General features: G+C 36.6%; 1 long non-coding RNA gene across 1 annotated transcript; it reads right to left on the bottom strand.

Moving 5' to 3' along the window:
- Positions 1-354: 354 nt before the first annotated feature.
- LOC136267196 (uncharacterized) lies at positions 355-2,264 on the bottom strand. The gene is made up of 3 exons (XR_010706569.1): positions 2,161-2,264; positions 686-893; positions 355-510 (listed from the first exon to the last, which is right to left on the bottom strand). It is a non-coding gene; the product is annotated as an uncharacterized lncRNA (long non-coding RNA).
- Between the last annotated feature and the right edge of the window lie 11,871 nt (positions 2,265-14,135).

The following is a 14,135-nucleotide window of genomic DNA, read 5'->3' as shown; positions in this document are numbered from 1 at the left end:
TGAATGCTATCCCACTAGGAACCTGTGAGAAGACTTAAAATCCTATGAATACAGGAAGTCAGAAACATGTAGCTGAAAAATACTGTCAGACCTTCAGAGCTGGTCACTGTAAAGTGCTAATAATAATAAATGAAGAATACAGAAAAAATCCCTGACCCAGTGGTGCCAGCAACATGCAGTCTAGGCATGTGCCAGAGGATCCACAGCAGCCGGGACCTGAGATCTTCTCTGCATTCAACCTGTACTTAAACATCAACTTCTCACCAGCGAATGGCATTACATTATAAATCATCACTTTCTTTTCACAATGTCTTCACATAGAAATAATTAAAATACAAGAATACAGATCGCTGACAAAAATAACAACAAATAAAACAAAAGAAATAGAGTCATACAATTCAAGTCAATATGTTAAACCATTCTAGATCTAATGTCAAACACCCATTATAGCTAACATAATTTTGAATTGTCACACAAATCTTCACTCGGACTCAACGGGTGTGGTACATACTATGATGACAAAACATACATCATTAGATAAGTGGAAAAGCAAAAAGGGTAGTTATATGCCGCTTAGAATACTGCTACACAATAATCTCATAATTGGTTATTGCTTGCTTTAAAACATGGTATAGAACGAGCAATTAATTGCAGTGCTTATCCATTCCTGACTTATAGAACTTACCATTGAGTCTGAATATAAAGAGTCTGTTCCTAGAGTTAGTGTTTCATCATCTTTGGTGGTTGGGGGAGCTTTCTAAGGTGGTGTTTATGTGATAAACATATAGGAAATCTCTGTTATGTGGTTCATGATACTGTGAAATCCTTTCACCTTAAAACTAGTACTGTTCATATTATTGGCGTCCTATATTCAGTGATAAATGTTTGTACACCTAAACAAATGAGACCATATGTTTACTTGATTACCAAAGTGTTCATATTTAAGATCACGCTCTTTACAAGTCCCCTGTATAAAAAATTACTGATAGATGCTTTCAACATCACAATTCATATGATAATTGATCTGTATAAGCACGAACTCTTAAAAGGTAATACCATTTGAAGTCTGCATTGGAGTAAGCACAGTATACACAGGTACTTGTATACATATGTCCAATCATTATGTACATGTCTACATCAGTTAATTAACATGATAATCAGGAGGATGGGGAAACCCACATGCACTAAGGACCAGACTAAGGATGCTGGTATGATTGAGTTTAGTGTGGACTTTTGTACCACAAGCACTTCGAGATCTGCTGTTTGGTCTTGTTTGCAGGTGATTGGTTGTTTTTGGAGAATGTAAGCTTCTTGACAATAGAGTTGTATATGTGACCAAATTTTGATAATTGTTGATCTATGCACACACTAGTGAAGATCAATTTTTCACCATGAATAGTTAGCTGCACCAATCCTCTACACATTTACACCACAGCCATGCCTCTGATTAGCTTAGGCTGTTTCTCACAAGTGGATTTCTAGAGACATGTGCCAGCTACTGGGAACATTCTGGCACCTTGTAATGCCACTGGCCAGCTCAAACATGAGACTAGAGACATGAACAGCATTGGACAACTAGTTTCCCAGATGTTTTCTTTAATTTCAGTGGCACAGATGGTCTTGAGGCATGGGGACCAGCGTTGAAACCGGGTCGGGTCATCCGGGTCATCCGGGTCAACCGGGTCACATTTTCTCCGGGTCACATTTTCTCCGGGTCATCCGGGTTTGACCCGGTTTACAAATTATCCGGGTCTGACCCGGATTGGATCACGTGAGAAACGAAATTGATCGTTTGACGATGTGGAACCTATAAACGCTAGTCGCGTAGCTCTTTCGTGAGCCACGCCCACTTATCGCGTTACAAACATACGCTCAGCCACGCCCATTTATTAGTAAGTACAGTCTGTAGCATGAAACTGTGTCCGTTTCTGTCTGCAAGCTTACGTGGGGCCACGCCCACTAATCGATTAATGTATGAGTTGTATATAGTCTAGGTCTAGTCTTGCAGCAGGATAAGTACTTTTGTGAGCCACACCCATTTTAATATATTGGGAAATTGCAATACTAAGTATGTACGAAGCCACACCCAATTGCTGTCTGTAAACTCACAGTAGCTACGTGGAACCAAACCCACTGACTAATTTTAAATTATAAACTTACCGGCTTAGTTTTCACATAACTACTCGTTTACTCAACACGAATCGAAAGCTCAAAACGCTGCCTGAGTCGCTCGAGAATACCCGAAACATAGCTCTTATCGCGCGCCTCGGCTTAATTTAATCCGGGTCAATCCGGGTCACATCCGGGTCAAATCCGGGTCAGTGGGTCATCCGGGTCAGCAGTAGTGACCCGGTTTCAACGCTGATGGGGACACCATATGACCCACTCTGCTATTTTCTGTTCATGTATTGTATATATATATATATATATATCAATTGCCAACCCACCACCACCCATGGTGATGTGCTTGTGTTACAGATACCGTCATGAAAAAAGGTACTCAAAATCATGGTTATATCAATAGCTAGCTTGCTATGAAACAAACACTATGGTTGGCTGCATTCATGGTGAAAATTTCAAACCCATAGCTTTTGACCCTCCCAAGCTATACTGGATTGAAATATTTAAAATTACTTATCTCCCAATCTATTGGTGTGTGTAGATTGACGGCTTTCCTAAATTAGGTCACATATGTAGTTTAGACAACCATAGCTACAGTATGTTTGGAACTACTTTGCTGCATGCGTGTAGATTGACGGCTTTCCTAAATTAGGTCACATATGTAGTTTAGACAACCATAGCTACAGTTTGTTCGGAACTACTTTACTGCATGCAGGGAGTTCACTGTACTACATATATAGTAGATACCATGACAAAGTAAAGACAGAATTACTACCTGACAGGAGACACTATAATCAGTCACACTTCCTTCTATTTACAGGGAGTATACAATTTTGACTTAATTGGTCAACACAACATGTTTGTTAATATGTAGTCATCATTGTATGCTGATTGTGGCATCCTGTCATGTCAATGAATCCTATCAGACTAAAATCATGAAAGCTGTTTAATGATGACACAGTCACTGCATGTCTAGTGCACAACGCACACCCTAGTTTCTATGAACATGTACTATGTAAGTACCACTATAATCAGGGATGGAAAATAGAGCGGTAGAGGAGCCAACCTCCTCATGTTTACAATGCCCAATTACAAAAAATACAACAGCTAATTGTACCTCTCTTTAGTCATTACTTTTCCTTGAGTTTCTTAATAATATTTATTGCCATAAAATAATAGGAGTAATCAACATGACTTGCTCCCCCCCCACTTTGGAGTACTGTTCTCTGCCCACCCCTGACTATAAATAATAATAATAATAATCCTTCTTGCTCTTTATTCTACAATCTTGTTCTAATTAGTTAGCTATTTTGTCAGTACTTGACACATGTAGTGCATTTTGAGCTTTGACTTGATAATGTATGTGTAGACTACAAGTATGTTACATCTGCACATCTTTTAAAGTTCCACAATACCTTTAGCAAAATTGATACCCTTCATTTATAAGAATGGATAAATATTATTTTCAGCAAATCTTAATTTATACATCTAAACTAGGAAATGGATGAATGACATCACATTTGAATTTGTTACCAACACATGTTTAAATTGCTTCTAAGTAAACACTATAGTACTCTACTTGTATTATTAAAAGTGCTATCAATGATTTCTATTGATTAACAGTGAACAGGTTGTTTAAGAGTTAGTTAACAGTGAGTAGTTTTACATTCAACAACAGACAATAGGACTTGTTCTAACAATCATGCATTGCTTGTAGCGCGGGAGTATAAAAACATGTTTATCATTAATTTTTTTGTACCTTATTCCACCTAGCCCGACACAGCAATGTTGAATCATAGTCAATAGAATCACAAGCAGCAGCTAAAGCTGCTAGTCACATGTCTAGGTGTGGCCAGTTACACACACATGTTTCTGGTCAGTGATAGTTAACAAATTGGTATTAGAACTTTCCCAGCTTACTATATACAGTACTCAACATGTAATAAACAAACATAAACATTTTATATCATAAACATGCTTACATCAACAGAGCTACTAGCTATATAGACTACTGTTAATTGATGACTTGTAGAAAACTGTTATTATAACCACCTCTATACACATCTCTAAGGAATGCAGACAGCTGGTAACAGCTAGCTGTGAATTTCAAGGATTTCAATTATGGTACACAGTGTGCACATGAACTAGGATACTATTCAAAATGTATAGGTGTTTCTCAAGACCTACTTGCCCATGGATCTCTAGTTGAATAAGGATGAGTAAGGATTAACACATTTTTATCAATTCGCCCAATTACTATTGCACCAATACAACTTGGGTAAGTTTAGTTTGGTTTGTAAAGCCTAGTGGAAATTGTAGGTCTGCATTTAATGAAAAGGAAAAGTGCAAACTCAGCCACATAATCAAGACCAAAGTGCTGCTCTATAAGATTATTGCATATACATAATATTTTTGCCATAAAATGTATACAGACTGGGTATACGTACATTATTTTGTTTCCAAAAATTACATATGCAGCCATATTATTGTGAACCATTATAGACCAGCCCCATCAATATCAGCTCCACACTAGTACTATGCCAGTGTGTAGTCTACCCACAAAGGTAGAGGTTGATGGCACATGATGTATGTATCAGCACACAAGGAAAATATCAATGTCACAGTAGTTTGAATTTAGGACAATATAAGTATGACAGTCAGATTTATATAGTGGCTTGCACTGATATAGGGTGATTATGGTTTCACCAAAATTGGGACAAATATTTATAAGAAGGTTTATACAGAACAAGGTCTACACAATACAAGGGAAATGTTCCATAGGGTAGCAATGTCTGCAATATACAACCACCTTACTCAAGTGGAAAAAGTACCTTTCTTACAAATATAAAAGAAACATCTGAAAATAATAAGTGTCAAAAAGGTGATCATTCCTATAATTAGTGCTGTATGGAGGCAACAATTCACAGAATTTATTGCATAAAAATATTAATTAAAACATATTCACACACAGCTAATGGCATGATGCACACAAGTGATAAGTATACAGTAATTGACTGATAGTAATTTATTAAGTAGTAGACACTTTTGGCTACTGGAATGTGCTGATTCAATCTAAGTACCCATGTAATAAATGCATTGGTATTATCACCATAGTTTGTTTTAAACAGGAAAGTAGTTATATATCTTATAAAGTGGTTCACACTCATGTATGGACTATTGGAATATACTGCATCAAATTTTGATTAGAAAAAGCATTTGACTTTTAGCTACCAATACTTACTAATTACATATGATGTTACTAACATTCTTTGCTTTTAAGACCAAGGAAGGTAGTTAATGTGTGCCTAGTATATAAAGACAGTGGTACGTAACATGCCATGACTTTTTCTTTGGTTACATTTGTATTGGTGTTTACACACCACAGAAACCAGATCACCTGGCATATCAGCATGTTACATTTCACACTGTTTTACTAGCTCATCAGTAGTAACAAGTGCATCCAATTGCAACTTCATACTCAATAATTAATATAACACACTGGAGTAGTCACCTCATTCAATCAATGATACCCTATTAGCTCCGGCTGGTAAATGACATGTCATGTGTACAGAAACTGCAGTTTAAGTCATAATATCACTATGGTATGCTAGAAGTAAACAAACACACTTATGCATACCAACATAGCTAATAACAAAAAATAAAGGAAACAAAGGAATAGCCTACATGATGCAACAGATGATTGTACATATAGGTAGTTTGGTAAGAGAAACTGATTTAATAGTCTTGGATTGTTCATCACTAGCAAGTAATTGTGTAGGTATATACATTATGTAGTCATCAATAATTATTAAACAAAAACCCACTCAGTACCTTTCCAGTAATTCCTATTAGTGTGGAAATTTTACACAAAGTAATTTAACAGTTCAATGAATACTGAATGCATTTACTCCATTGGTTTACAGCATGGTTTACACTTACAGCAGAACTTCATAGTTCAGTGGCTGTGTACAGATAACATCAAATTTGAATAAACAAGCTGAAATAGAGTTTTAATAGTTTTTAGGATTCATGTAGTACAAGTGGTAAAATTGTAGTGTTATTGTACATGTGCAAAGAACAGGTTTGCTGAATGTCTAACATAACTTAAAATAACTTAAAAATCAATATGTGTGTGTGTGTATGCGTTTGTGTTTGTGTGTATGTGTTGGGGTCACTGTGGAACTTTGGGTTCCGCGACCTCTCTCCATGAGACCTGGACAGTCTTCCTGCAGGTTACTAGCCCTACTCTAGGAGGATTTGCCTGCACAAGGCTCAAGCACCTGAGTGGAGCATAGGCATCTCCTGGTTCGCTGGGCGGCATTAGTGTTTCGTACGTATACGGTTCCGTAGGCTCTGTGTGTGTGTGTGTGTGTGTGTTAACTATACTTGTCTCATTTACCGGTGTTGGGGCCATTGTGGAACTTGGGTTCCACAACGTTTTTCTGAGACCTAGACAGTCCTCCTCTGGGTTACTAGGAGGATTTGTCTGCACAAGGCTTGAGTGGTGCACAGGCATCCCGGTGCCGGTTTGCTGGGTGGCAATAGCTGTGTTTCGCCCTGCTGTGTATTTTTAGGTTTTGTGCATGTGTGTGTGTGTGTGTGTGTGTGTGTGTGTGTGTGTGTGTGTGTGTGTGTGTGTGTGTGTGTGTGCTTATTTTACACATCATAGAGTAGTGACACTTGGTTTACTTTAAGCATTTTATGCTACATTCATGCATTTAGGCTGCGTAGATAATGAAAATACTTGGGTTGGTATAGTGTATATGATATACCTTACCTATAATGAAAAGCAAATATATACATTGGTCCCATATATAAGTAAAGTCTCACTGGTCCACTGAGTGGAAACTGCATTATCACAGACAAATGCCACTTTTTAAAAAATGTGCACTAACTTAAACTTGTGTATAGCAGCCAAGTGTGGGTTGCATGTATGTACAAAAAATAATCCTTACATCAAATTCCTTCAGTTAAAGTTACTAATGTTTGCATTATGGTGTTACGTAAGTTAATTACACTTGCTAGTAATGGACAACCTACAAACTTTAAATTACACAACGAATAGTACAAACTATAGACAACATGTACACAGAAAAATTTTGTGGTTCATACCTCAGTAGCTAGTAATATACTCACTTAACCAAACAGGTTTTGTGTCTGTGTTTAAGATTATATCACACTAACACAGGTATTCATACAACACACAGAGGATGGTGTTTAACACCTGGCTACAAAAAATGTACTAATAAGGATAATAAAATTTCACAATTGCAAGTGGGTAGATTACGCTATGTGAGATTATATGATTTCTGCTCAGATACATCACTAAGTGGACATTACAGTACAAGTAATCATAATGTTGCAGCTACAATATTGAATATTCACATACTGTGGAATCCCCTCACCTTAAAATACTGATGTGTCCTAAATGCAGTGCTGTATGTATGCATATATGTATGTATGCATATATGTATGTATGCTTATACAAGTGAGGCCACATGTTCAAATCTAACTGATTATCAAGGTGACTAAGAGGGTCCTTTTTATGTGTCCCGTGGATAAAAATTACTGATAGATGTTACTTAACATCCTACTTGATGTGATATAATAAAAATTCATAATCTATGCCAGAGCTATTGAAGAGTAATACCATTTACACTTATAGCTCTTTACTTTGAAGTAAGCACAGTATAAACAAGCACTTGTATACAAGTGTCCAATTATTGTCATGACATGTTTACATGTCTACATAACTAACATCAGCTAAAGAGGAAACCACACTAATAAGAACTAACTAAGGAAGATAGCATGATTCTGTACTATATGGCAGTATGTGTGTGGACTTTTATGCTACAAACGGTTATTTATTGTCTGTCCATAGGTGTTTGACTGCTTTTGGAGAATCTAAACTTCTTGACAACTGTTTTGGTACTGTTGTACAACCCAGCTGTAATAATGAAGACCTGTGTTAAGATGCCAGCTGTTCATGGGAAACTTCAGGTAACCCCACAAAGCACAATGCAGCCCTCTTGTGAGATAATAGTCAGGTGTGTGGATGTGTTGAAGCAAAAAAATAGTTCTGGCAAATCATATAAACAAACTTCCCATATGTATTATTGTGCCATTGGTAATTTTGATCATTATGTAAGTTTATTATGTTTTAAGCTTGCATAAAAACTTCATTTTGTGGTGTACAGTTATGGTACAGAGTAGGTTTAGACACCCTATATATGTTTGGGACTTATTTGCTGAGGTTCCTCTGTACTACATACATGTATACATATATAGTAGAGTACCAGACAGGAGACACTATAATCAGTCACACTTCCTTCTAGTTACAGGGAGTACACATACTGTTCTGATTTTGGTTGATTGGTTAACACAAGTCTTTCTGCACATGATGGTTAATGTGCAGTCATTATTGCTGACACAAGAGTGGGTATTTTTCAAGTAGGAAAATTTTTGCAATTATTGTGGATTGGCTGCTATCTGTAAAAACGCCCCCTTTGAAATTTGCAACTAGGTCATTGTTTAAGTATCATGAAGAATTGAAAAAAATTCCCCTTGAAATTTTGGATGGTGGTGGTAATCTGTGACATCCTGTCGTTAATAGTGCACTAATACATATACCCATGGAATGGTCATCTCAATGAATCATAAAACTAAACAAGAAAGCTGAATATGTTGAATGATACAGGATCACTGAATGTCTTGAGTGCACACCCTGATTTCTATGTACTATACATACTGATCAGAAACATATAAAACTAAATACCACTTTCTCTCATACATATACATAGGAAGGCGTAGATTGATAGCCTTTTCTACTATAAAATTACGTACATGTGTACATCATAAGCTGTAAGTTGAGAAGTCATCTGTAGTAAACAACTTCACCAAAGTGTGTTACACACCTTTTAGCTTTTAATGAAATTGATACCCTTCATTAACAAGTACTTTGGGACATATGTACATACTATTTTCAGTATATGCAACATCTTTTGTACAGAAAATGAATGAATGACATCAAGATTTTACATTTGAACACAATCTTATTACCAACACATGTTCAAATTGCTTCTTTCATCCACAAAGTACCTTGCTCTATTAGAAGAGTTTTTGTATATAGTGAGCATACATATACAGGTTCGTCCAAGAGTTCTTTTAGTAAGTTATTACACTCCGTAACAGACAAAATTTGTTTCATTACTTCATAGCAAGGAAGTGGTAAAAAACATGTTTGTCATTTGTTCATGCCCTACTCCACCTAGCCCAACACAGTAACATTGTAATAAAATCACAAGCAGCAGCTAAAACTGTATGTCACATGTCCAGGTGTGGCCAGTGAATAACTAACACACACGTTATGTTTTTAGTCAGTAACAATTAGCAAATTAGTATTAAAATGATACAGCATTACCCACAGATTACACAGTACTCAACATATGTATGGGATTCCAAATATCATAAACATGTCTACATCAAGTCATCAACAGAACTACTAGACTACTTGTAGAAAAACTGTTATCATAAGCAACTCTATACACACCTCTAAGGAACGGAGACAGCTAGTTGTAAATTTCAAAGGTTTCATTATTTTACACAATCTCTAAAGAAAATAGAACACTATTCAAACTTTTTGGGTATTATGAGACCTACACAAAATACATAGGTCCCTATTTGAATAAGAAGTTAAGGAGTAAGTGAGTAACACATTCTTATCAATTGGCCCAATAACAATTTTTATTATATTTTAGTCTGCCAATGTAGCTTGGCAAGTTTTAGTTTGTGATGGAACTTATAGTTTAGCTGGACACTCAACTACATAACCAAGACCACAGCTCTGTTCTACGTATATATGATTATCACATATAAGGGACCTGGTATTAACTGGAGAAGCAAATACATATTGGATGATGCTCATGGGTGTCTATAACTGTATATAACCAAGAGTTCATAGTATATAATTATACCAAGGAGAGCATCTTACTCTCATATTTTAAATCCACGTAGCACTTCCGAGTTCACCCGTTTCTCTTTGTATAATTAATAATGTCCTTAATTGAACATAACAATGATTGAATGTGTGCCTAGTAACATCCAAACTAACTTAAGCTTTCTGAACTACAAGCATGTCTTCATAGGTTTAGACAACTGTGATAGGCATTTCGTGCCAGACCATTCATGAGTATGGGTCTCCTGAGCATTATGAATATGGCACAGTGCCACACTTTTACAATTGCTTGTACATCACAAACCACAACATCTTGTCATTGCATCATATAACTTCACAATACACAGGTATACGAGAGTAGGATACTCTCCTCAGTATATTATTATGAACTATCCATAAAGCATGGGTATACTAGTCATGGTACAGGATCACAGAGTCCCTCTGTGGGAGGTTTTTCTTGTGTACATGCAATGGCGGATCCAGGATGGGGAATTTGGGGTAAATCCCCCCCCCCCCCCCACTCTGTGGAAGAGCCATGCAGCCGTACTAAGCGCCTCTAAAAATAATTAACGTGTTTAAAAAGAAATTCAGAGCCTTTAAGCAACTTTTAAGACTTCACAATCATCTGCAAAGGCCAAATGGCAAAAACCAACAGTGTGACACTGCTAAGAGGTGGTTATTTGCTGCTTCAAAAATGCAGCAACTAACAAGAGAATCTGGTTCTCCCAAACCACCTACAACCACCTGCAACTTAACCTGTTTGTGCCCCTCCACTTGCCAGCTCCTGGATCCGCCCCTGACATGTATATACTCTATTTACCTGAACATGTGCTTCTCAAGTGTCACTTCTTTGTCTCATGATGAAACAACTGTACATGTATCAAACATCCATATCCCTCACAGGAAAGCTTTGTAGGAGGATGATGTATTCCTGGAAATTTAGGGGAAAAGCTGATTAAGCAGGAAGCAAAGAAGATTTTGTAGATGCATAAAATTTCAATATTTCCTCAAATGCTAACATCACTCCCATGGGACGACAACCATTAATCCAGTTCACACTTGGTGAGTTTGTATGTTGTGTAGTTTTGCTGTGATAATTTTTGTTGTGATTTGAAATAATTGTTTATATGTAGAATTTAACAAAACAAAGCAGTATAAATTATCATCAGAGTTGGGGTCGCTACTCTAAAAATGTAACTTGCTATATATTAATAGTAATACCCACTTGTTTTAATGCTTTATATTCTCAAGTGATATACTTCACTGACAGACTGCAACTACAGTGGAACCTCTATTTAATGGACATTTTAATTTGGGACCAACTGATTTGATGAAGTTTTACTGTTATAAGGACGTTGTCTTTCTTCAGAGGTAAATCTGTATTGGTAGAGGTCTATAAGGATCGTAGAAACTGTGGAGGTTAAATGTAGTGTCCTTTACAGGGAGGGTCATAGGTTCATTCACTGTAGATATGCAGTCAAACAAACACATGAAAAGTATTACACTTTTAATTCTTTTTATTATAGTGTCAAATGAAATGCATGTCTAGGTGCTCAATTTTCATAACAACATTCAGTTTCATGCCAATAGCATTATATTTATGAGTCCATGCAGAATTTTGGATACCTTTTGAGTGTCCTGATTAATAAGGTATCTGGTGACTCAATTTATGATATTAATAAAGAGCACTTCAAAATTACAATTATGAACCTATATACTGAAAATGTATAGCACTGAAACTAATTATAGTGGAATTACAGTGGTCTGTTAGCACAGTTACAGACTACAGATTGCTATACCACATACGATCATTGATCATTTCATTCCCCATGCATAATCATTGAATTGTACAGTATGGTAGTACTGTATATATAGTAAAGATCATACCTGTCCACAAAAAGATATTGGCCAGAAACAAGCCTCACAACATCTTCACGGTGCCTTGGAAGTAACTATTGGTTTTAGCATGACTGAATAAGTTGCAATGAGATTATAATATTTTTGTGTGTGGAATTATGTTGTGACTGACTGACTGACTGATGCCTCCAGAGCATAACTTAATAGCAGCTAAGGCTATAATTTATTTAAGACATTATTTCAGCCTAACAAGTGCCTTTTGGTATACAGCAGTATATGTTCGATGACTATACACATCAGGAACTTGCCTTTGTCTTCCTGCCTGTGTCCCTTTTCTTTTCACTGACAGCACATGGAAGGTGTAAATTTGCAGTTGCAAGCCAATAGTGGGAAAATTGCTCACAATTAATTTCCACACAGATTGATTGTAGGCTAGCTGCACATATTATCTTCATGTGCAGGGCTGTGTAACTAGGGGCAGAGAACTATGCATGTGAAATGGCTACATTGCTTATTATCATTGATAGCACTTAATAAGTAGGGATTGGTAAGAAATCAGCCAGCCATATGGCTTCGTATTATTTTTTTCACACTTAAAAAAAAAAAAACAGCCTTGCAATAAGTTTTACCAGAAAAACCACCTGGAATATTGTTGTAATGATGCTGTACCTTGGTTAAATGAAGCAAAAAGTCGAATGTTTCGATGTACAGTGAGTTGCTGTAGCTACATCGAAACATCCTGTATGCTGTAAGACCCGATTGTGCTAGGTGTATGGCTCCAGAAATTTCAGGCAGCCAAGGTAATAACAACGGATTCACGAATCTGTTGTTCCGATTATGTTCTGTCTACTACACCATGCTGTTTGCTTCCATCATTCATTTGCTTCTTTGTTCCTCTTGAAGGACAATTAATAGTTGCGGTGCTTAATAGTTGCAGTGCGTGCCACAACCCAAACACATAATTTTAACGAAGAGTGGCTAAAAGGGTGTAGGAGATGTCTCTAGCATTTATTAATGCTGCGTAGTCGTTTTATAGTCTTATCAGTTTAGCATTTTTTTGCGAAGTAACTAGCTAATAATGCCTTTGAGGGGCGGATCCACCTCGGGATCCAGACCTCTAAAACTATTAAACATTTTAAAACTGAGGAAGTAGGGGTTGATATAATATACATGTTAGCTACAAAAAGTAAGGAAACAAACTAACATTTTTGAGCTTATTTCCTTTCTTTTTGTAGCACGTATATTATGTCAATCCCTACTTCCTTTTAAAATTTAAAAAATGTAATAGCTAGTGTTATAGTATTTGTACATTTTGTCACACATACACCTGGCAATATTCTTTGTTCTGATGCGGTGCTGTAGAAGCTCAAAAATGAAGCCCAAAAGCACCACAAGTTGCATGGTGTTTATGTCAGGGTGTGCAGTTCTTATGGGCACATTAGTGAACTTCTACAACCACATCAGGACGAAGAATAGTGCCAGATGTATATGTATGACCATTCAGATGATGATCCTCCACATTTGATTGTAATGTACAATGAGTACTCCTGACAGGTACTATATAGCCCTACTACAAGTCTATACTTAACTTCACTGAGTATTATTATAGCATGACCACATAAACAGCAGTGGTTATACAAAGGCATTGTTATTGTGTATGTGCAAAAGAGTTATTCAGTGTGGCTATCTACTGAACAAAGCTAGTGCTGTTCAACTGCTGTAGAGACCCATGATTTAATAAATCCAGAAAATTAATCAATTATTGTTTTTTGATGCTACCATTGGCCAAGACACATATACAAATGTACAGCATTCATAGAATAGAATAAAATAATTACAGTCACTATAAATAATAATAATAAACAAACATGCAGTTACGTCCATAGAAGGGAATTATCAATGTAAAGTGTAACTGAGCTGTTACAGCTGTGAACAGTCACGCTGGCAATGCATGTAGTAGAGGAATAAACTGTTCTTCACATGACCCAAGTCGAACTAGTGGCTAGTTAGATATATTCTCCAGCCATCAATGGTGTGTCATACAAGACAATAATCTTGACTTGCCCATGTTTGAACTGAAAGCTTAGAACAGAGTGCTGATTTCTTCTGGGTTGTTGTATTGTGGGTACAGATTGATGGCTTGGTCTGCTGTACCGGTGTGTCTTTGTGCTGTTTCTATTGCTTCTGCTTCCTCTTCAGGTAG

This window comes from Dysidea avara, chromosome 9, assembly GCF_963678975.1.
Source record: "Dysidea avara chromosome 9, odDysAvar1.4, whole genome shotgun sequence".
In the NCBI taxonomy this organism is placed as follows: domain Eukaryota; kingdom Metazoa; phylum Porifera; class Demospongiae; order Dictyoceratida; family Dysideidae; genus Dysidea; species Dysidea avara.
Note: the sequence above shows the minus strand (reverse complement) of the source record. Positions and strands in the feature narration are given on the sequence as shown.